Consider the following 24,844-nt stretch of genomic DNA (forward strand, 5'->3'; position numbering starts at 1 on the left):
CATTAATAACAGACTAAAACACCACATTAAATGCCTATACTTTTATCCATTCAGAACATACTAAAGGCTTTGTTTTTGAGGGCCAACAAATGATAACACGAGCCCATATATACATCCCATTTAATATACATAATACATAAGCAGTCCCATAATACATAAGCTGCCCATACCCACACATCATACCTACACACAACCACAAATTTAATGAGCCCAAACCTACACAAGCCCATCCATAATGAGCCCATATTTAATAAATAACCAGTCAATAAACGAAGGCCCAAATTATGTTATAAATAACCCAACAGTCTAATTCTAAGAGTACATAATTGGAAAATTTTATTTATTCTGTGAAACAAACATCATATTCCTCATTTCAGTTGATTGTCTCTAAATCATTTGATGCATTTGATATCATTGTTAATAACAACATTCCTCGTGTTGTAAGGGAACGTTAACCCATTTCCGAATAATACCTCAATTTCATGGTACAGTGCTTCCACGTTTTCAACCTGCAAAATAGGATTGAGACTCATTACAAATCTTTAACCCTTTCTATAAATATGAGCAATTCAGTTACTGTTGCTTAGGAACAGTACTCGGGTTACTATTGCTTAGGAACAGGGCATTTCCCTTTGTGCCCTTAAATTTTTTTTTTTGTTTTCCTGATTTTCCTCTGATCCTCTTATTTTGTCGTTTGAGAACACAAGGCTGCTTTCCCCCTTTTCCTTTGAAGCATACTCTCAGTTAGCCTCCTCCATTGAAGCGTTCCTCTGAGTTCTCCTTTGAAGTGGTTTCTGATATGTCTATCTATTTTTTCGTCGACACCGCTACTGAGGTAAAGATGTTTTCTGATCTTAGGGTTTATTGCTACTAAAGTACCAAAAATATCTATTTTCCGCCTTGGTGGTGGTGGGTGGGGGTGATATGATGGGAATAATGGGATTATGAGTTTCATGCCGCTATCTTACTCTAAAAACCTAATTGTTTATCAATATTCCCCAATTCTTTGCATCAAAATTTCAAAGAATCACAAAACCCCGTCAATAAAATCATCATTTTGTGGGTTATGGAAATTAGTGTAAAATTGATTACCTAATTAAATGGCCGACCAGCTGATATTTCCGGCAGATGCGTGTGGAAGTCTGGCGAAAGAGCAGCAAGCAACAGGATTTGCAATTCTGCTTCAAATTATGATGCTGCTTCTTGCTTATGTACTTGGTCATGTTTTGCGCGGCTGATGCGTGTGGAAGTCTGGCGAAAGAGCAGCAAGCAACAGGAGTTGCAATTCTGCTTCAAATTATGATGCTGCTTCTTGCTTATGTACTTGGTCATGTTTTGCGTCGCCATAAATTTTATTATCTTCCTTAAGCTAGCGCTTCTCTTTTGATTGGTATAATTCTCCCTCTTTTGATTTATTGAACTAAGTATTTTTTAATTAATGTTGATTTCATGTTCTGAAACCCTTTGATTTCATGTTCTGAAACCCTTTGATTTTCCTTAAATTTTGATACTTGGGTGTATATTCAATGCTGAACTTATTAATTTGATAGCCCAGTTGCTTGATCTGATCCAATTTGTTTTATTTAAGTTGATTTATTAAGTGGGGTTTGTTTGATTTTTGAGGTGCCCATTTTTAAATTTTTTTTTGGATTGAATTGTAGTTTAAAATTGAACAGATTTTTCTGGGTTTGAGAGAGTTGAATCTGGGTGTGTTGATTTGTTGATTTTTCATGATTTATAGGGTTTGTGAAGTGTGAGAAGCTAATCTATTGACTGTATTGAGGATAAAGAAGCTGATTGTGTGATAAAGGTGAGCAATTTCTCAACTTTATACAATTTGGTTTATTTCAGATTATTTATTAATTGGGGTTTGTTTGATTTTTGTTTCTCTTTTTAATTTGCTTATATGCATATGGTGTTTGCTGCCAAAATTTATGTTGTCAACTTAGATATTGTTGTTGTGAGTGACTATAGAGGGTAGCTGTTGTTTGTTGCCGCTGTTGTTCCGGTGCTGTACTGTTACTGCTGTTCTGTTCATCCAAAAATCATCGACCTGAAGTTGTAGCTCATAGTCTCTTCATCAATGTTTTAGATCTTGAAAAAGTTATTCAATCTAGGCTCAAGAATTTCTCGATTTGGAGTTATGTGCTAGGAGTTATGCCTTCTGGAATTTACTGCGGTCTGCTACCCCGGTTCTATCGCAGCGGGTTGTTATTGCTCATTTCATGCCTATGTGGTGTTGTTGTGTTGAGTTGGCTGGGGTGCTAAAATGAATGCTTGGGCTTCTCTTATTTATTTTGTCTTCCCTTCCATTTATTTACACATTAGTTATAAAGTTAAAATGTGGCCAATTTTGATTAATGACTATTTGGATAATGACTAATTGATAATTTGCCAAAATGATGAGGATTATTTAAACAATAGAGATTTGATTTCTCAGCATTCTAAAGTTAGGGCCTTATTTATTTATTTGATTAAGATCGTTAAGCTTGCCCAGTTTTAAAGACCTTTTCATATTTTTTTTTTCTGGGGAAGGTGTTAGCTTTAAGAGGGTCGGTTTACCCTATATGACCACTCTCTTTGATTTAATTCATTTGTTGTTTCTTCACTGATCTAGGTGGTTTAGGTAATGAGTTCTTGGAGCTTTATTTTGCTCTTTCATGCTGATTGGTTTTTGTTATAGGACTTTTACTTGGAAAAACGAGCTTGGTGTAAAGAACACTATGACGATTATGATCTTTACTTACATTGATTGCTCAATTGGAACAGATGTGAATTGTAATTTAGATGATTAGAATATTAAAAATGTGTGTTCTTATATACATTTCTGCGTAAATTAGCTTAATCAATTATTATAAGGTACCCTGCAAGAAATTTGTGATGTTAATATCTTATAGATGCTAATCTACTTTATCATACACCTTGTTAGCCATATGAGACCACTGTGTTAGTGTGTATTTGTGCAAAAAGGTTCTTCAGAGATAGTGCTCAGGTTCATTCTTAAGGTTAGTTATATAAAAATCTTTGGAAGTTGGAACTGAGTGGGAATTTGGGGAAGTTCATGATACATCAATCCAAAATGTAAGGCCATGCGAAAGGGCCAGATTTACTTGTGTATCCAGATCAAACCCTGGATAAGCTTATAACTGTTATTAAACGGGACAAAAGCAATAGAGGGTGGGTTAGGGGTCTCTAGACTACAGAAATGATCTGCATTATCTGGGTATGAGAGGTCATTTAGGTATAGGGTAAAGCTGATATGATACATGTTTCTAAAGAAACTGTTAAAGCTGTTGCTGACTCTTTGAGGATTTCGGCTTTTCTAAAAATTTCCGAGGTTGGTTTGTGTTTTTTTCCTTTGGTGTTAAGATATATATATTGATGTTATAATTATCTTTTTAATATGCATCATTTGGATAAGTTGACAAAATTATTATGATTAGAGTTTTAAATGGTTCATATTGTAACCAGTTATATTATGATAATTGATTTTTTTTTCCCAATTTTGATATTGATATTTTTATCTGTACTTTTTTGCTTTTGTTATAGAATGGGACTTCTGAATAGATGGTGAAGATAGTAGAAACACTCAATGCAGGTAAAGGTCATGTAAAAGGTTGGGAGTCTACTTTATGAAGACTTGGGAGAAAGAAATTTGATTTTTTTTTTTTTTTTTGAACGGAATTTGATATAGTTCATGAAGCAGCTCAAATAAAAGTAATACACATTATTCAAAAGAGTATCAGAGAACTTAAACTACTTGATTTAATTGCATATAGTGCATATAAGATGTAAGCATTAAATATCTCGCAGGACTCTGCTAAAACTATTGATCATGTCTCACAAGGTAGCTTCTTGGACATGTTCCAAATGAAGCATGCTTTTGGACTTACAATAAGTCTTGTGTTCATGGAACGAGCATCATGTGGTGGAACAAATGGTATTTTGCTTTATGCAGCTACAACTTTATAAATGTGGAAGACTATCAATTTTACTGGTGAGTATCCTATGTGATGTAACATATATCCTGTGCTTTTATACTACGTATATGATTTTCTGTATTATTTGGCGATTCAAGGTTATTTGTCGCAAAATCTGGATGTCCTTTGTGTCCTATGTTTTTGTGCAAATATGAGAATTTACTCAACTTTTGAATTATTTTCCATAATTCGTCATGAATTTTACAAAGTAAAATAGCTATGATGGAAGAATTGAAACAAGAACGTTTACATAATTACAGTATGCATGAAGAAGGCTTCAACAATAATTTAAGATGTTCATGGTGAGTTTGAAGCTATCTTATGCGAAGTACTTCAATATCCATTCACGTTAATGGCACTGACACTTTTATCTTTTATGCTTTTGCTACTTTTGTTTCTGTTGTTGAGGAATTGTTGATTGGGATGAGATGTTTCTTATGGACTATACAAATGTGATGTCATCTTGTTGTAGTATTATAGTTGAACATGTACCAATGTCATACTCAAATTTCTCTTGTTTCTTGCAAGTATATGACAATGAAACTAATGTTTTTTCAGGCTGAATACATGCAATATTAAAACTTCAATATGCATTATGAGTCTGACTATGCAGAAACCTCTTGATCTCCAACTTTCAGCCAGTGAATTTAGTGGCCAATGTGTTGATGAAGTTATAAAGAAGATTATAAATGGTAGAAATAACAATAATTGTAAATTTTATGTTCTTGGTGGAATTATATTATTAATTTTTACAAATTCTCACACTACATATTTGGCTTGTGCTAAAATTATTGTTTAGCTTAGGATTAATTAATTCTAGCATTTACTCTCTCTAGACCACTACCATGTACTTAGGTTGTTATAATCAATTCAATCTGATCAAATTTAAAATGGCTAGAGATTTGGGTGAATGAGGCTCACTATAGATGGACAACGTTTGAGTTTTCGCATTTGTCAATGAACATTTTACATCATTTACTTTAGTAGAAATTTATAAAAACTTAATATGTTAAAATTTAACAAGATCTCATTTGATCATGTTTTTTCTAATGTGGAGAGAGAAAAGGGTATGTCGAGAGAGAAGGAGCCAAGTTAGAGAAGAGTTGAAAAAGAAAGAGTGATCAGTAGGAAGATATAGGGACCGAGAAAAAAGGCCCGGGAATGAGAAATTATTTATCTTAAAATTTTTTGTAGATAAAATAATTACATACCAATTTTTTATTCTCAAAGTCTTTGTTAATATAAACCAGTTATTTCATGAGAAATTAGAATATACGGAGTAATGGTTACTCAAGGAGAAAATGTCCATAAATATATGATGAACATACAAAAAACAATAAAAACAACCATCAAAAGTTAATACCGATAACTTGGGGAACCGCGCGCAACGCGCGTGGGTCCACAACTAGTCATACTAAAGGCATCCAGATCCATTGTTGTATTAAAAATAACTTTATGTAACCACTTACACGCTTTATGACCTTATAGTTTGGCATGCTTGAATCTGCGTGAATGAAACACAGTTCTGATAGACGTCCATATTTGGCCACAACACAAACATTCGACATTATAGGAGACTCGAGGACAGAAGATGGTTGAACCTCAGAAACAATGGCCATGTAAGAACAACATTGACTACGTAGAAACCGATTAATGGAAGCTCTAGCAATAAAACCGGCACCATTGCCACCAGCAAAAAATACAACATCACCCTGTATGTTTATTGTTATGGAAAAGAAAAGAGAAAATAACAAGAATACCATCAATGACATTAATATGGAAAACAAAAACACTAACATGGAAAACTAATAAACTAACCAGAGCATTGAACAAGATACAGATGGACCTCCACAATACGGCAAACCCAAACCGTGCATCATTCTAAAAACCTTGTGCGTACAGACAAAAGGTAAGAATTTTTGTTTGAAAAGGCCACAATAACAATCACACTGGCATACTTACCCCATAGGTTATTGATTGTAGCTTGTAAAGAGCTTCAGCCGATATCCACCTATGTAAACCAATTATTAATTGCAGAAATAATAACCAAATATACCTAACTTCATACATTACATATACAAGAATACCAAACTACATCTCCGATACCTCTTCAACAACTCAACTCTATAAGATAATACATCTCCATTTTTCAAACAAGACATACTATGTGGGGGTGAATTGGACTTCTCCCAAGTATAACCGTGGTCCTGAGAACTTAACTCAGCCTTTGCTTTTACTCATAGTTGTTGTCTTCATACATTTTCTCTTATTTTTGGGGGTCCTTCTTCGTGCATCCTTACTCCTATAACAAACACTCACACTGCCCAGTTCTATGAACCTGTTGTGACCCCTCTGGCCCATTTGTATCCCTTGCTTCGGTAGGATGTGTTTCACCATAAGCCACATCCAACATCTACAAGATCACAACATCAACAACAATGAAGGTACAATAAATTTAACCATGTAAAACAACATCACACAACAACAATAAAATTAACCATGTAAAACAAGGAAGGTACAGTATCCATATCATATGTACTTACCCCAAGTTGACCGAAGTCTCCCCCCGGAATACGCTCTTCTCTAATAGCCATACGTATCTCTTCCATGTTCCAGACCTCCAACCTCGGAAAATATCCCCACTATACAGGATGTCTATCGAGTCGATCTAAATATATAATCTATAACACAAAACCAACTACAGTCTTACTTGGCTACACTTCATAACAATTGAGGAGAAAATTTAAATTAAATCACATACCACCAAAAATATGAGACATCCACCACAACCACTAGCAAAGCCTGATGAGTAAAACCGCAGGGCAAACATTGCAACACTGTCCATGAGCTTCTTCAGAACAAGGCTACACCAATCATATTCAGCGGGTTTTACAACACAAGTTAATGATGGTACTACATCCGCAGCCAATCTGGAGGACTAAGTAGGACATAACAACATTTGTAGAGACAACAATAAAAACAAAGTCTTGAACTCTTCCTCATGATCGTCATCCCATTTTCCCTCCACCCGAGCTATTAGGTCACCAGTCACCGGAATACCCTCAAATACGTACTCTCTACCAGTTCTAATGGACTTTGTATTCCAGGATTTACCATAACTCACCATTAACCCATTTAGCTTCTTCATCATATCACCACCCAAAGTTTTGTAAGTGGGAACAGGAATACCCCCATTTGGAATCCCAAGTACCCAGTGAACCTGATTTTGAGATAACCTAAAATGTCCACTGTCTCTATAGGTAAGCGTACAATTTAAGGGATCTATACGAGTCATAAGCCAATATGACAACTGCCTTGGCAGATTCAACACAGATCCAATTTTCAAAAGACCACCAAATCCCATTCCCCAACCCACCTCTTATGTTGGTTATCAACAAAAGTTACGATTCTTTTTAATTTTTCGATCTGCCTGTTATTCCGTATTCACAAACTCAATTGAACCTCGTTGTAGAAACACCATCTTCTTCCTCTCGCACCCCACCATCTTCTTTGTCGTGTTTTACTCACACCCCACCATCTTTTTCAACATCGTTCACCGTTTCGGCGGCGAAAATAAACGAAAAACCCTAACATATTTGGAGAAAGAAAGGGTATGGTTAACCCCAAATGGTAGGATTTGTCTTCCTCCTCCACTGAACATGTTTGTGAGCTTCAAATTCCATTGAAACTGGACAACGAAGGACGATGAAGAACACACTGTCATTGTACTATTACAACCCCTATTTAAACGCTGGCATTTTGGAAGTTAACGGTCCTCTCACATGTTTACAATTTTGCCCTTCCTAAAAAGATAGAAATTACCAATGCACCCTCATATGCCATATTAACTAGACTTTTCTCTTCTAATATGTGCGGCAATCAAATAAACCCTAATAACAGGAAAACTAATAAATCGGCTTGCTAACCACAATCAAACTCTTCCGACGCGACATTCCACCCCACATTAAACCAGTTTCATACATATACCGCAAATAAATTGTCTGCAATAATACGAAACATACCTTTTTAATATGCCACCAACAATGTTCGCCCTCGATGATTCCTGACCCAAAACCATATGTTCGCCCCCTACTGGATGATTGCAGACACAAAGCGCCACCAGCTACAGTTGAATTGATGAAAACCTCCGAGAATTCCCCCCATCAACCCCTGGATTGCAATTAATCTCAACGAATGTCAACACCCACCAAAACGGGGTCAATCTAAATGTTGTGAACGGTCGTAAAAGCTTGGTTGACGACGTTAGTTTAACTGTGGTGTATTTATTCTAAACTTACAACCATACCCTTACTAAAACGGCGGAAATGACCATTTTGACCCCATATAAACGCGCAAAGTTTATATGGCATATTAACATGTATTTTATCTGAAATCAATGTCAACAACAATTTTGCTGGGGTTTTGATTGAAAAAATGTTCTTAAATGTTGTTAAAGTGCAAACCCTTGTTCATTTTAAGATTTTGCAAAGGGAGGATTTATCAGACATGTTGATATTGAAACAAAAGAATGTTTCATTGGAATAACAGTTGGTTTGATAAATTCTGTTGTGTTTTGCTTTTTGGGAATGTAAGACTGATTGGCCAATGTGACTCGAAGAATTCGTGTTTTTCTTGGATGGCTCATTAAATTATCATCGACAATAGTGAGGTTAGGATAAGAATTAAAACAGTTTGGTCATCTTGTTTAGTTTGGGTTGGTTAGTAGCTGTGCTTAAAGGGGTAATTTTGTGGCTTTTGTATGGCATTTTTCTTGTGTTTGATCTTGGTTGTTGTTGGAAATTAGTTTTGCCGAATTAGTAGTGAGCTATTTGATTTTCGGAGAAATTATGATGGTAAAAGGCTTGAATGGGTTAAAATTCAGGTAGTTTGACATTTGTATTATGAGCATTTTGTAAGATTTCGAGTCTTTAATGTGCTTAGGATTAATTTCTATAGGATTTATCGGAGTCTCAGGTATGTATGATGTGATTACGTTTGAATAACCTGTAGTCTTATCTAGGCTAGTTTATTGCTTGGCTTGCTTGCAGTTATATGTGGATATTTGGCATAGTTTTATGAATTTTATCAAAGGAGTGCTTGTAGCTACTTTAGCTCATTATTTGTTGAAGACTAGGTTTTGGAGCATGACAAGCATCTAATAGAAAATAAAAGGCTATTCATTTACACGAAAATTTTCACAATTTTACTCACGAAATCAGTTCATTCAGTTTCACCCTATGGCCCAAAAGAAATGCAGTTTTAAGCTCACTTCTATTCTGAAATGTTAAAAATCATAGTTATGTTGATGTTGCTGCAATGCAGTTTATTGCTGCTAGAATTACTGGATTCCGACTGATCAAGAAACGTATTGCATAATAGCTTGATAGTTTAATGTCTGTTTTAATGTTATGCTTATCTCATCTGCTTCCTTGATTTGAGGTGGGCTTGCCAGACTGATATGTGAATTTATTTTGATCGGTACTAGGCTTTGGCCCTGTTCTTTTGAGCTTCTGGGCAGAGCAGAGCACATTAAATTTCAGTAGAGCAGAGCAGATTTCAGGATAAGAGAGCAAAGCTAAGCCGAGCAGAGCAGATTTCAACATTATTATTAATACTATTATTAATGTTGTTGTTATTATTATTATTATTAATACTATTATTAATGTTGTTGTTATTATTATTATTAATACTACTATTATTGTTATTAATACTACTATTATTGTTATTGTTATTGTTATTATTATTATTTCACAAAAAATTTAAAAAGAAAATGACTTAATGAGTAATAATGATTTTTTTTATACATTTGTCTTAATCATATTTTTTAACCCTAAAAATAATAATGATATACAAAGTACTACTTGAAAACAAACTTTTTTTTTTTTAATTCTTAAATTGTATGAAAAGATTTGAAAAATAATTTAACTCAATGAATTAACAATCAATACTCACATACATAAAATGTTTCTACACATTGTCATTCTAATGTCAAATGTTTATAAAAGAAATTGTTATTATTATTTATTTATTTGAAACAATTGTTATAATTATCAGAATTTATAAATTAATAATATTATTAAATATTAATTCTTAATAGTTTAAATTATTAAATATTAATAATGATAATTATTATTAATAATTATTATTATGATTAATAAATATTAATTATTATTATTATTAATAATTATTAATTTTTTTAATATTAATAATTATTCAAAATAATAAATTATTATCATTAATACAATATTCATTATTATTATTGTTATAATTAACTATTATTTGAAAATAGAGCAGAGCAGAGCAGATTTCTTTTAAGCAGGAGCAGATTAAGGCTCAACAGAGCAGCTCTAAAGAACAGGACCTTCCTCATGCTCACCCGCCTTTGGTGCCAGAAAATCATTATTTTACTAATTACTTTGTCACAAAAATTGTAAACACTAAGGTAGTTATTTTGCAAATTAAATGTGTCTTGGGTTTTACAACATCTACAATAACAAACCCTAAAATATTTTGAGTGTTTATATTTCAACAAAAAAAAAAAGTTTAAATTTTATTAACCGTGCTGTACTTCGTTTTATTTTAGTATAAGATGATGAACAATTGTAAATTTATTCAATAAAGAAGTTGAGAGTTGACACAACCATAAGATGAATGCATCATGTTGAAGAAAATTTTGAGACCATTCTAGTCCTAGGGTTCTAAAAGCATAGCATCTTCCTAGGAGTCTAAGAATAAACCCAATAGAGTCATTGTTTTATATGACTCTAACATGAGATACTGCACGCCCAAATGTGGTTCCTCTTCTTGCAACTCTACTAACAAAGAGAGCAAGAGATTGGAGGAATTTGCTCCCCCAAGTATTAAAGATGGGGAGCCTCCTTCTAGATTTAGATTAACAGCGATGACAGACAATGTCATCACAAAGACTAACAACGGGATGAAAACAACTAAAAGGATACCTAAATCACCCCGTAACCAAGACACAAAAGGAAACACAAATACACATTTCCTCTCAACAAAACCCCCTTCCTTCCTACAAACTCCACATATAGGGTAAACAAACCCCCTGCACTAGCAATTGAACTTCCTAGAAAACCACCAGAAGCACCATCAATCCAACAACCAAGAAGTTACTTAACCTTGCTACCCTTAACCAAGGGCAAAAATGATCAACCACACTCCAAACCCCACATCACATCGACCTCCATATTTAGAGCTACCATAAGAAATTCCAATTTAAGACAAAAAGCCATAGCAAGAGAAACACCCTTACAGCCAAACCTCGGCTTAACAAACTATCCAAAGAAAACATAAAGAAAACAAGACAAACCAGGAAGAACAAAAATAAAAGATACTGACTAAAGCAGAGAAAATACTCACAAAACTACTTGTGAGACTACTAAGAGAAGATTACAAGAAAGATACCTCACCGCTACACTCAGAACCAATTACAACAACCCGTTGTCAAAGGCAACGCAAGAAGAACCGCCTCAACTGAATTTAATTTTGAATTAAGGGAGGAAAACCCTAACCTTAACTTCACCTTTACCGTCGGAAAAAAAAGTAACAAGACTCCTTTCGACGGCGGCGTTAAGACTAGCCTTAGCTTCTTGTTTCGTTGGTTAATTGAATCATGAAATTGACAGTGACCGTATTAAAATCATGAAATTGATAGTGAACGACGATCAAACTTTTCTCCTTTATTGGGAAAAGCTACAAGAAATTCTAAAGGGGGGAGGGAGCTATGCGAGAAACGGCTCGCCGGCGATGGCAAGAAGAAGAGCGTCCATTGGCAGCGAGCAAGGTGCTTGAGAAGGAAGCGGTGGAAGAGATATGCATGTGTTCTAGAGAGAGAATTTCTAGTGGGCAGATGATGGAAAGAAATATTCTCACTTTCTCACTTCATTTATAGTTAAAAAAGAAGAGAGTGTTCTTGATTTTTTTAATAAATTAGTACAATTGTGTTTTTTTTAAATTTTTTTTTCTTTTTTTTTATTTTATTTTTTATTTTTTTTGGTAAGGAAAGAGAGAGTACTTGATTTACACCAATTGTTATATATGTCTGGTCAAACGGTGCGGTTACTTCGTTAGTATTATAAGGGTTACGCGGTCACTCGTTCAGTGTTATAGGGCTAAAGGTTATGCGTTCAGTATTGTAGAGGATACTTAGTCAGTGTTATAAATAACATAGAGTGGTCAGCTGCATACAAAATGTGTTGCTATAATTAACCCACTTTCACCAAAATTGTTGGATGAGAACCCAAACCATTAACCCAAAATCGATCCCTAACCCTTTGGTTCATGTTTTGTTTCTTTTTAGGACCAAATAGAGCTTGAAATTGGCAAAAAATGCCAATGTCTTGTTTTACGTGTCAACAAATGTCTCGATTTGCATGTCGTCGTTTTTAGAGGCATTTTGGGCTTTCTTTCCCTATAAGAACCTGAATAGGTAAAAAATGTAAATACCTCGTTTTGTGTGTCAACAAATGTCTTGAATTGTATGTCGTTATTTTTAATCGCGAAAATAACACAATGAATATTTTGAGGGGGTATTTGGTCCCATACAGGATCCTAATTGATCTTGAAATTGGCAAAAAAAAAGTATCATAAATGACAAGTATAACGAAAATTGCGTGTCTAGAAGTGTCTCGGTTTATGTGACGTTATTTTTTTTTTCTATATAAGTAAATTTCTCAGTTGAGGTTTTTGGCCCATAAGAATTCAATTTGAGATCAAAATATGAAGAAAAAAATTAAGCAATTTTCTAAGCTTGCACACAAATTAAGTCATTAATTGGTTTTTATCTAAATTTAATATTTATACATGTCAAAATAGCTATTATCATATCCAATAATGATAACTAGTTAACTCATAACTCAATTTCGATCTGATTTGAATACGTGTATGAGTCAACCTAAGTCATCATATTCGAATTCGTGTTTGAGTCAATCTGAGTCATCTGATTTGAATTCGTGTATGAGTCATAAATTGTTTGTACAATATACCTAACAAACCCAATTCATTATAACCTGACTTGATTATAACCTAAATCATCTGATTTGTGTAACCTATTATTGAATTAACCCACCTTGTTTTATAACCCTTATTTATTGTGAGCTTTTGACCAAAAATCTCCGGACTTTCTACAATGCTACCCAAATTAACATAATGTGTTCATGATTAGACCAATTACGACACGATATAAATTAAAATCAAAACTCAGAGTAATTGGGTAAACCCATTTTCAAATGAACCCAATTTATCTCAAAACTGATTAGACTTGAACCGATAATGACCTGACCCGATTTCACTCAATTTGTTTAGAACCGAAATTCTCTTTCTGTAGGGAATATTTCAAGCATTACCCCAAAATTGAACCCCACTGTGATCATACACTTAAGCATGGTGGCGTCCAAAGGGAAAGAAGCTAGAGAAAAAGAGTCGCCAACAAGTTTAAGGAACTTCTAAACCGTTCACAGGGTGAAGGTTATACCCATTAACGATCCAAGAGATCGTTAACTCCAATAGGTCTGGAACCATGACTGGAAGTTTGAGGATGAAGGTACAACTCCAATCTAAAAGAGAAAGATCCTGCCCTTATAATAGACCTCTACTTTATTCTGCTCGTATCCATGTGCGCTTTCTGACTAACATGCAACCAATAGATTAACCCTAAACTTAATTAACTATGTTGGTTGAATATTAATGCACAAATAAAACTATTATTGGCGATCACTTGAATTATAATCAAATTAACCCTAAACAAGATTATTAATTATCTTATTAAGCGTGATTACAAGTACAAATTCCCTTTAAACATGCATAAAAGGTGTGATCAAGCAATAACAAAAATAAATATAATCAAGCAACATAATAATAATCATAATCATTAAAAAAAATAATCATGTAAAAAATAAAGCATAATAATAGCAAGATCCTAGGCATGATACTAACAAGATTAATAAAAAAACCCTAGAATATCACTAAACAATAAAAATCAAAGCTTTAACCCTCACATGATACTAACGTGCTATAAGAAAGAAAATAGGAAGCATCATAAAAATCATAATAGATCTAAGGAATTTATTCTTTACCCTAAACATCATACTAAGAAAAGCATCCTAACATGATACTAGGGAAAACATCTTAACATGATACTAGGAATCAAAATAACAACCTAAACATGATTTTTATATCAAGATATCATTAAAAACAATTAAATCACTTACTTGGATGCCTCATATCTATTTCTAATAACAAAATACACACGTTAGTAACTTAAAGGAAAATATAAAATAAACAATTAAATTAAGTAATTGAAATAGAGATTTGGGACCAAACCCTCATAAATAACAAACTTTTCACATCTAGGGCGAAGACAACTTTGAACTTGGCTAAGTGTGTCTAGATCTTGTGAATGCGGAATTTTGTTTGTGAAAAGTTGGTTTAGAATAAGAGAAAGAGAGTATCAAGATTTTCTTGATGAGAGTTGGTGATTAAAAACGGAGGTCTAAGGAAGCTATTTATAACGAAAACAGTCTGGATTTAATAAAAAAGAATCAGAGTTCGAAGAGGAATAAAACACACCGTTGTCGTTGCAACTGCCTCTGTCGCCACGCGACAGGCCTGTCGTCCGATGCTGCAAGACAGTTTTTGCGGATTTTGTTTTTATCATATCTTTCGACCCATAAGTCCAAATAAGGCATATAATATGTCATTGGAAAGCTCTTTAAATCTACTTTCCAACCCAATTAGAATCAGATAAAAATCATTTGCATATAAAAAGATATGGACAAAATAGTGGAAGGATGTCATTTTTAGATAGAGGTATTCCATTCATATCTTTTTCATTATAGCTTGGATTTAATATTATAATATATCATTGGAGATAATTTCAAGATCTATCCACCATATAAAATTTGGATAAATATTATGAGGCACGAAAATAATATATGAATATATTCTACTTCGTACAATACAAGGATTCTCAAAAGGATTAGTTTTATTCAATTTCAAACTCTTTGAAACATAATTATCAATCCTAACTCCATTAGGATTTAAGATAACCTTCTAGAGTATTCTAGAAGATTATAATTAATCCTAATAGTTTTAGGAATGATAATTAATAATAGGCCCTCCTCTAGATCATTGGACCGTATATAAGAGCCAAACCGGGCCCAGTTTAGCATTTTGGCCATAACTTCCTCATTATTCATCGGAATTGAGCTTATAATATATTGTTGGAAATGTATTTTCAAACCCCATCCAACTACAACATTATTGGACCCTTTTCATGGACCAAACTAAACTTGAATGCACATTTTTCATAAATAGGGTAAGACAAGAAATATTTCGAAAAACAGAAAAAATAGATATTTTAATAAAAATATCCTCATCACTATACCTTTCAAACTTTCACTTCATTTGATTATGATTCGACGTGAAAGGTATTCATCACTGGGTTTGATTTTGGGGAGACACATTCTGGTGTCTACAGAAGCCCCCACTTTGACTAAGTTTGGAGAAACGCAAGTTTTGAAAACAAAAGTCAAAGTAGTGATAGAGACGGAGAAGGTGATGACTGTCATTTATGCCACTCTTTTATCCTTTATTCTCTAAGGATTCTCCCTTCATTTGCACTTGTTTGGCCGTTTTCTAAGCATTTTATCTTAGTTTTGTTTTCTCTTTTTCCTTCTCTTTTATCTTTCTTTTTCCTAGATTTTGCCTACTTTTTACTTTGATTTCCATGCTTGTGTTTTGTAGGAACCGGGGTCTTCAAAGAGGAGAAGGCTTAAGTTGAATTGGAGCTGAAGAAAGCAAGTTCTAGAGGAGGTGTGGTCGAACTCTTTGAAAGGTTCGGTCGAACCTTGGGTGTGACCGAACTTGCACAAGGTTCGACCGGACTTTGGAAGCAGGAAATTTTCAGATTTCAGCATTTTGCAGAAGCGATCGAACCCTAGAAGTTCGACCGAACCAGGAGCAGGGAGGTTCGACCGAACCTACCCATGGTTCGACCAAACCTACCCTGATCTTCGACCAAACCTACCCTATGTTCGGTCGAACCTTTTGCCGACTTTAGCCAACTATGTACAAACTATATAAGTCCCGTTTTATAATGTTTTGATGTAATGAGATTAACTTAGTTCTAATTTCTGAATTTTAGCTTAATCTAGAGAGAGAAAGTGGATTATTACTCAAGTTTCCTTTATTGTATTCAACTTTTGTCAAGTTTAATCTTCAATCAAGCAACACTTCAAGTTTTCATCTTTCATTAATCATCTCTTTAGTAATCTCTAATCATTTCTTTTAGCTTTATTTATTTCCTTGGTTGTTGCTTATTTTCATTAATCTTATTAGTTCATCTAGTTATTATTGATTTCATTATTCTTAATCATGTTTTGTTTTGTGTTTCTTTAGTTTATTTCTAGTTTTGATATTATGTTTAATCTCCCTTCTCTAGGCTAATTTCTTAGCTAGGGGAAAGGGGTGGAAAATATGTGTTGATATTGGATGAATGATGATGGTTGGATTGAACTCATGCCATAAATTGATGAAAGACATGATTTTTGATAGGTTGAGATTTTTGTGGCACTTTATTTGATGTTTTCTAGTTTAAATGCATGAAAGTGATTTGAACTAGACTAAGATCATCTCTATTTTAATGATTGCATGAGAATGAGTTATTAAAGTGGAGTTTTATGGATTGTGCATCTTTATTCTCTTGATTTGATTGTAACTAATAGGATGCATGAGAAGAATCCTTATTAGTATAGACCTTTTTCATTGATTTGCGTAGACTATTGCATGAAAATGAATTGTTTAGGTAGAATATTTTGTTCTTTGGCATGTTCTTCATGATAATAATTATTTTTCCCCTCTTTCTAATCATGTTTGACACCCCCGTATCCCTAGCGTCGTTCTCTTTTGAATTTAAATCTTCATTTTCTTTGCTTACAAAAACCAATAAAAACACTCCCCATTTTACTTTTGCATTAGTGAAAATTGATGTTGAATTAGCTTAGTGAGCTTCCTTAGTGGTTTGACCCTTTATATGCCCCTATACTTGTATTAGGGTAGTTTAGGATTATAAATGATTAATTTGATTAGGGTAGTAGTTTAACGACCTATCTAACCCTTGATCAAATTTTGGCGCCGTTGCCGGGGAAGCGACTTGTTTGGCGTCTACTTTTGCTTTTGTTAGTCATTTTACATGCTTTTCTTTTGGTTTTGTTTGTTTTATTATCCTTGTCATTTCTAATTGTTTGCTTAGATTTGGTGAATGCTTAGGAGGTCTCAAGTACCACCCACACATCAAATTGACCACGAGATCAACCGAACTTTGAGACAAGTCCATAGGCTTTAACAAGAAGAGGGAAGAGGTCTTGGTGCTATAGTTGATAGTGAGAGTCGTTCTTACTCTTCAAGTTCGCAAAGCGGATCAATGGTAGGACAAGAAGACGATGTTTTGTTTCGTGAGTTTGGAAATCTAGAAGATTATGAGCTCACGGGAGGGATTTTGCTAGCCGTCACGGAAACCAACTTCTCAATCCATCCCCAATGTACTAGAATGGTCCAATCGGAGCAATTTTCCGGAAGTGCAAGTGAGGACCCGTAGACACCTAAAAATGTCTCCCCAAAACCAAACCCGATGATGAAAACCTTTCACCGCCACTATTGGTCGGGTTCAGTATTTAATCCCGAGAGTGCTTAAAAAATTGTATTTAATTAAATTCAATTTCTCGATAGTCCATGGATCAGTCTTAATGTTTGGTCAAAGAATAGTTTTAATTTCAGCCATTACTTATTTAATTTTAGCCCAAACCTTTTATTTTATTTTATTGTTTTATTATTTATTTTTGGCCCAAACCTTTTATTTATTTTATTTACTTATTTTCTTATTTTATCCCAAATAATAATAAATCAGAAATGGCCCGAAATTATCAATCAACACTTAAAATGCTGAACGAAATTAGGGTTAAAAATAAATTTAGACGGAAAAACGGATAAAAAATTCCCGCGTCACGGCAATAGTCCACCGTGTCACTGGAAACTATCCCGTCTGACGATGGGGTTCCCCGTGACACGGGACACCTGCTGTGAAACGGGGGTTTCCGTGTCCTTTCCGCGTAAACCCTTAACGCGTTTTCTCCCCTCGTTCATTAATTATTTCTCGCGTCACGCAAATGTGTACCGTGTCACGGGAATGTTTCCCGTCTGACGGTGGGATTTCCCGTGTCACGGTATACAGTGCCGTGTCACGGTATACTTTTTTAGGGTTTTTTTTTATCATTTTAGGGTTCCGTGTGTTCCCTCAGCACATTTTTTCTATAAATACCCCCTCATTTCTGATGTACAGGGCATGAATTAATTCTCTATTTTTTTTCTCTTCTATGCTCTAGCTTAAACACTAGCCTAACTTTTTTTCTTTCAAAATTCCTTATTCAAGCACTCCAAGGAGTCCGTACTTTACTCGTAGTTCTGTCCTTAAGCCAAGGCGTGAAAGGTAAAACTGTTTGAGGGTTTGGCCCCAAATCAACTCTACTTTATTTAATTTAATTTAATTATTGTTCTATTATTATTTCCTTCAAGTTACTAACTCGTTTATTATGTTATAATCTTATTGTTTTATCAAGTGATCACTAATATTTTAGAATTATATGTTGCATTAATATTCTACCAATTTAGCTAAATAATATTTTGGAGCGAATTGAATATTTTGTTTGTATGCCTTTGAGATCGCAGAAATCACTTTTCACTATAAGAATCGAGTAGAGGCCAATACGGGCGAATGTGACTCCATGACTCACTTCGTACCATCATCCTCGATCCTCCTTTCGTGGTTCCGAACCATATGCAGTTAGTAATCTCATGGATTATGAATGTGGTGTAACCTTCACGGGTCAATCGTTGTTGCCTATCGTTGTCCCTTATTCGTGGTTGCCTTTTATGATCCGTGAACGGTTTACAAGTTCCTTAAAAGCTTGTTGGTGGCTCCCTACTTTCCTTGTCCCTAATCGTATTATGTCAATTCCCACTTCCTATGAGTGCCAAGTATATTCACACATGCTTTAACGCAGGCGCACTTCGAGCGACGCCTACAGGACCCCATCGAACATTTGGACCGGTTTCTTGAGTTGTGCGTGATGATGAAAACCAATGAACTGAGCCAAGACTACATTCGTATGCATCTCTTCCATCAATCTCTCACCGGAAGATCAAAGAAATGGCTAAAGCAAGTAAAGCCCAACTCTCTCACAACATGAAGGGAGGTGGTAAAGGCGTTCTTGAAGCGATTTATCTCCAAGGAGAAGACCGCCGAAATGAGAAGGAATATCGCATCATTCGAGAAAGAAGCTGATGAAAGTATTGGTGATGCTTGGGAGAGATTCAAGGAGTTGATGCAAGCGTGTCCTCACCATGAGTACAATCAAGGGTTGCTCATGTGGTTTTTCTATGACGGATTGGAGCCCATATCAAGAGCCAACTTGGATGCGGGCGGGTGGTTAATTAATAAAAATCCCCCAAAATCAAGTTGAAGCAACAATAGAAGAGGTAGCAAAGAACTACTCTTGGGGGGGCCGAAGAAGGAATGCTCCAAAGAGAGGTGGTATTAATGAATTGGAGAAAGTTGATCAATTGCAACATCAAATTGATCAACTAACAAAAGGGCTTTCCAATTTGAACACGAGTGTGAGTGCAAGTGCAAGCGGTGGAGCAAGCTCCTCTCAAGTTACCTCTTTCCCTTGTCAAAATTGTGGAGGAACGAACCATGATACATCTTATTGTTGAGGTTTGAGCCCCGAGCATATAGTGGCATACAACACAAGGCAAGAAGGATTTAGAGGAAGCGGCGATGGAGTAGCTTGGAGACAACCACCAACCGGGTTTGCATCTCAACCGCAACAATGGAACCAACAAGCTCAACCTTCCCGCAATTCCAACCCTCAATATCAAAATCCACCTCCATATCAACACCAAAACCTAAGAGAAAACTACCCAAAGAACAACCAATATAACAATCAAACCCAAGCACTTTAAGAAATCAAGAACAAGCACCTCAAGCGGAGCTAACACAAACTCAACTCCTTCAAGCCATGCATGCACAAATGCAAACTTTTGGGCAACAAAGGCAACAACGATTGACCCGTGAAGGTTACACCCCATTCATAATCCATGAGATTACTAACTCCATATGGTTCAAAACCACGAAAGGAGGATCGGGGATGATGGTACGAAGTGAGTCATGGAGTCACATTCGCCCGTATTGGCGTCTACTCGATTCTTATAGTGTAAAGTATTCATGTAATCTCAAAGGCATACAAACAAAATATTCAATTTTCTCCAAACTATTATTATTCTAAATTGATTGAATATTAATGCAACACATAATTCTAAAATATTTGTGATCACTTGATTAAATAACAAGATTAAAAAGGAACCTAAACCGGTTGTCCCAAATTATCTTATTAGGCGTGATTTTCAATTACATATTCCCTTTAAACATGCAATATATTGGAAGCAACTTAACAATAAATCCAACAATATAAAATCGTTAGAAAAATAATAGAATAAAAGGAACATAATTCCCTTTAAACATGCATAAAAGGCGTGATCAAGCAATAACAATAAATATATATCAAGCATCATAATAATAATCATAATCATAATAATTATAGCAATAATAATCATAATCATGTTAAAGTATAATAATAGCAAGATCCTAGGCATGATACTAACAAGATTAATATCAAACCCTAGCATGTCACTAAACAATACAAATCAAAGCTTTAACCCTAACATGATACTAACATGATATTCGGAAAGAAAATAGGAAGCATCATAGAAATCACAATTGTCATATTTGATATTAGAAATTATAGTTATTACCCTAAACATGATACTAGGAATCGTTGTTATCATTCAAAACATCAAGCATCCTAACATGATACTAGGAATCATAATAACAACCTAGACATGATTTCTATAGCATAATATCAATAAAACAATTAAAGCACTTACTTGGATGCCTCGTATCTCTTTCTAATAACAAAATACACAAGTTAGTAACTTCAAGGAAAATAATAAAACCATTAATTAAATCAAATAATTGAAAAAGAGTTTTGGGACCAAACCCTCAGAAATTAAAACCTTTCACGTCTAGGGCGAAGGCAACTTGGAATTTGGCTAGGTGTTTCTAGATCTTGAGAATGCGAAATTTTGTTTGCAAAAGGCTAGTTTAGAAAGAGAGAGAGAGTAGAATCTTGAAAACTAGAGAGTTGATGATCGAAAACGGATGTTTTTGGAGGATATTTATAGAGAAAGTTAGCCGGACGGATAAAAAAACAAAACAGAGTTTCAAAGAGAATAAAACAGATTGGCGCCAGACGCCAGACATTAGCGCCAGGCGCTAAGGCTAGCGCCAGACGCTAAGCTTTAGCGCCAGGCGCTAATCCTGTCGTCAGGCGCTAGAAAACATTTTCACGCGTTTTCTTAATTTTGATAAAATTTAGCCGTACAGAAGGGAAAAATCGTATTTTCCTTAAAATTACCTCTTTTATTCTGATTAAAACTCCAAAAAGACAACCAAATTCAATTTATCAATGCTTATTAAATTAGGAATGAAAAGAACCTTCTAGAAGAATCTAGAAGACTAAAATCAATTATAATTGCATTGGCAACGATAAATCAATATTAGACCCTCCTCTAGATCATTGGGCCGCACATAAATATCAAATCGGGCCCAGTTTAGTAATTTGGCCATAACTTTCTCATTCTTCATCAGAATTGGGCTTATAATATATCGTTGGAAAGCTCTTTTAAAACCCCATCCAACTATACCATTATTGGACTCTTTCCATGGACCAAACCAAACTAGATTGGCTATTTTCTTAAAATGGGTTTTCAAAAACAATGAGAAAGAAAAGAATTAAAAACTAACCGCAACACTAGACTTTCAACACTTTCATTTTATTCGATTATGATTTGATGTGAAAGGTACTCATCACTGGGTTTGATTTTGGGGAGACACAAATGGGTGTCTACAATGAGATAGAAGGAGGTTCGGAGAAGAAGAAGCTCGACAATGAGAAGACAACTTCAATTCCTATTGAGGCTAGGAATCTTGATGGACTAGTTCCTTTTCCCGGTCGACTTGCGGAGAGGAAGTTGAATGATATGTTTGAAAAATTCCTTAGTGTGATGAAGAATTTTCACATCAACCTCCCTTTCCTTGAAGTTTTGACACAAATGCCATCTTACTCCAAGTTCCTCAAAGATATTCTCACCAACAAGAGGAATCTCAATGATGAGCTTATCACCCTTCCATCAAGTGAGTGCTCTTGTCCAACATAAGATGCCTAAGAAGGAAAAAGACCCGGGAAGCTTCACTTTGCCGGTGAAAATCGGGAACATGGAATCTAGGGGCGCCTTAGCCGATCTTGGAGCAAGTGTTAGTTTAATCCCTCTATCCATTGCTCAAAAACTCAATATAGAGATGATCCCTACAAAGAAGACAATTTAATTGGCTGATCGGTCGGTGAAATTACCTTGTGGAGAGCTTGAGGATGTTCCAATTCAAGTGGGACACATCTACGTGCCTTGTGACTTTTAGTGATGGATTTGGAGGAAGATGTTAACACTCCTTTAATTTTGGGATGTGAAGCTCTTAAAACTTTAGGGGCGGTCATCAATTGCAAGAACAACACCATCATATGTGAGGTGGCCGATGAGAAGATTGTCTTTGAGTTTTCTAAGTTGCTCAAGACCCCCATGGTTGAAAAATGCTATAGAGTTGATGTTGTGAGTGAGGAGTTAGATCGCTTGGGGAGGGTCATGATGAAGCCTCAAGATCCAATTATAGAAGCTCTAACATGAAAGGAAGAGTTCCACTCTCAAGAGGCAAGAGAGTTTGTCATGGCAATGGAGGAATCCTCAAAGGAGGAGGTTGAACAACAAGTTGAGATCTAGCTTGAGTCCAAGGAGGAGAAATTGGAGGAGAGTTTTAAGCCTCCTACCAAGGTAGAACTCAAGCCCCTTCCCCCTTCTTTGAAATATGCTTATCTTGATAAAGAGGGAAAATACCCTATTATAGTCAACGCTACCCTAGATGGTCTCAATTTGGAAAAACTACTTGTTGTTTTGAGAAAATATAAGGATGTGGTAGGGTATATCATTGGTGATATCAAAGGTATTAGCCCTTCTTTATGTATGCATCGTAGTCATGTTGAGGATGATCATTTCACCTCCATTGAACCTCAAAGGAGGTTGAACCCTTACCTCCAAGAGGTTGTCAAGAAAGAAATTTTAAAACTACGTGAGGCGGGCATCATCTATGCTATATCTGATAGCAAGTGGGTTAGCCCGGTTCATGTGGTTTCAAAAAAGGGTGGGATGACCATAATCAAGGGTGAAGGAGGAGAGGAAATCTCCACCCGGACGGTGACCGGGTGGAGAATGTGTATTGATTATAGAGGTTGAACAAAAATACAAAGAAAGAACATTTTCCTCTCCCATTCATGGACCAAATGCTTGAGAGACTCTGTCACCATGCTTTCTTTTGTTTCTTGGATGGGTACTCCAGATTCTTCCAAATCCCTATCCATCCAAGCGATCAAGAGAAAACTACTTTCACATATCCATATGAGACATTTGCATACCGAAGAATACCATTCAGCTTATGAAATGCTCCTTCTACCTTTCAAAGATGCATGACCTCCATTTTCTCCTAGATGCTTGATAAAGAAATTGAAGTTTTCATGGATGATATTAGTGTTGGTGGCTCGTCTTTTGACACTTGTCTTTTTAACCTCGAATTTTTTTTGAAAAGGCGTTAAGAGGCGAGTTTGGTTTTAAATTGGGAAAAGTGCCACTTCATGGTCGAGGAGGGTATTTTCCTCGGCCATAAAGTTTCAAAAAATGGCATTGAAGTTGACCCGACCAAAGTTTTGGTGATTGAAAAGTTGCCCCCTCCTACTTCTATCACGGGAGTACGAGCTTTTCTTGTGCATGCCGGTTTCTACCGGAGATTTATCAAAGATTTTTTTGTCAATCGCCAAACCTTTGATTGAATTACTCAAAAAGGATGTTGTTTTTAATTTCATGAGGCTTGCTTTAAGGCATTTCATAAGCTCAAGGAAGCTTTCATCTCCTCTCCTATTGTGCAAGCTCCGGATTGGAGCTTGCCTTTTGAGTTAATGTGCGATGCGAGTGATTTTGTAGTGGGTGTCGTGCTTGGACAAAAGAAAGAAGGAAAATCATGTGTCATCTATTATGCAAGTAGGACTCTTGATGAAGCTTAAAAGAACTATACAATAACGGAGAAGGAAATGATAGCGGTTGTTTTGCCTTTGATAAGTTTAGGTCCTATCTTATTTGCTCCAAGGTGGTTGTGTACACGGATCATATTGCGGTGCAATATCTCATGACTAAGAAGGAAGCAAAGCCTCGTCTTATCCGTTCGGTTCTCTCTCTTTAAGATTTTCACATGGAAATGAGGGACAAAAAGGGAGCGGAGAATTACGTTGTGGATCATTTATCTAGGCTGCCTTTTGAGAACAAAAGTGATGTACCAATCAATGATGAGACAGGATTTGAAACTCTCGTGGCTATGGACTCAACATCTAGCCCTTGGTATGCGGACATTGCCAATTATCTTGCTTATGGAGTCATTCCCTCGCAGTTTTCTTCTCAATAAAAGAAGAGGTTTTTCAAGGAAGTGAGGAGGTACTTTTGGAATGACCAATACTTGTTCAAAGAATGTGGAGATGGCCTTTTTCAAAATTGTGTTCTGGATCATGAAATTGAAGGAGTTCTTGAGCATTGCCATTCACTACCATGTGGAGGACATGGGGGTGTTGATAAGACGG

The 24,844-nt window shown here is 35.4% G+C and overlaps 2 long non-coding RNA genes across 8 annotated transcripts; one reads left to right on the plus strand and one right to left on the minus strand.

Annotated features, from left to right (window-relative positions):
- The first annotated feature begins 504 nt into the window (after positions 1-504).
- LOC110709965 lies at positions 505-4,544 on the plus strand. Of its 3 annotated transcripts, XR_002509070.1 has the most exons (5): positions 505-835; positions 1,113-1,390; positions 1,742-1,810; positions 3,550-3,598; positions 3,695-4,544. It is a non-coding gene; the product is annotated as an uncharacterized LOC110709965 (long non-coding RNA). The 3 variants fall into 3 exon arrangements; XR_002509068.1 differs by lacking the exon at positions 3,695-4,544 and having other exon boundaries at positions 3,550-3,686; XR_002509069.1 differs by lacking the exon at positions 3,695-4,544 and having other exon boundaries at positions 1,129-1,390; positions 3,550-3,686.
- Positions 4,545-5,042: 498 nt separating this feature from the next.
- LOC110709966 lies at positions 5,043-8,212 on the minus strand. 5 transcript variants are annotated; one of them, XR_002509075.1, is made up of 4 exons: positions 6,524-8,212; positions 5,943-6,393; positions 5,799-5,869; positions 5,043-5,692 (listed from the first exon to the last, which is right to left on the minus strand). It is a non-coding gene; the product is annotated as an uncharacterized LOC110709966 (long non-coding RNA). The 5 variants fall into 5 exon arrangements; XR_002509071.1 differs by having other exon boundaries at positions 5,043-6,393; positions 6,524-6,661; positions 6,742-8,212; XR_002509076.1 differs by having other exon boundaries at positions 5,043-5,991; positions 6,087-6,393.
- Between the last annotated feature and the right edge of the window lie 16,632 nt (positions 8,213-24,844).

This window comes from Chenopodium quinoa, unplaced genomic scaffold (assembly GCF_001683475.1).
Source record: "Chenopodium quinoa cultivar QQ74 unplaced genomic scaffold, ASM168347v1, whole genome shotgun sequence".
NCBI lineage: Eukaryota > Viridiplantae > Streptophyta > Magnoliopsida > Caryophyllales > Amaranthaceae > Chenopodium > Chenopodium quinoa.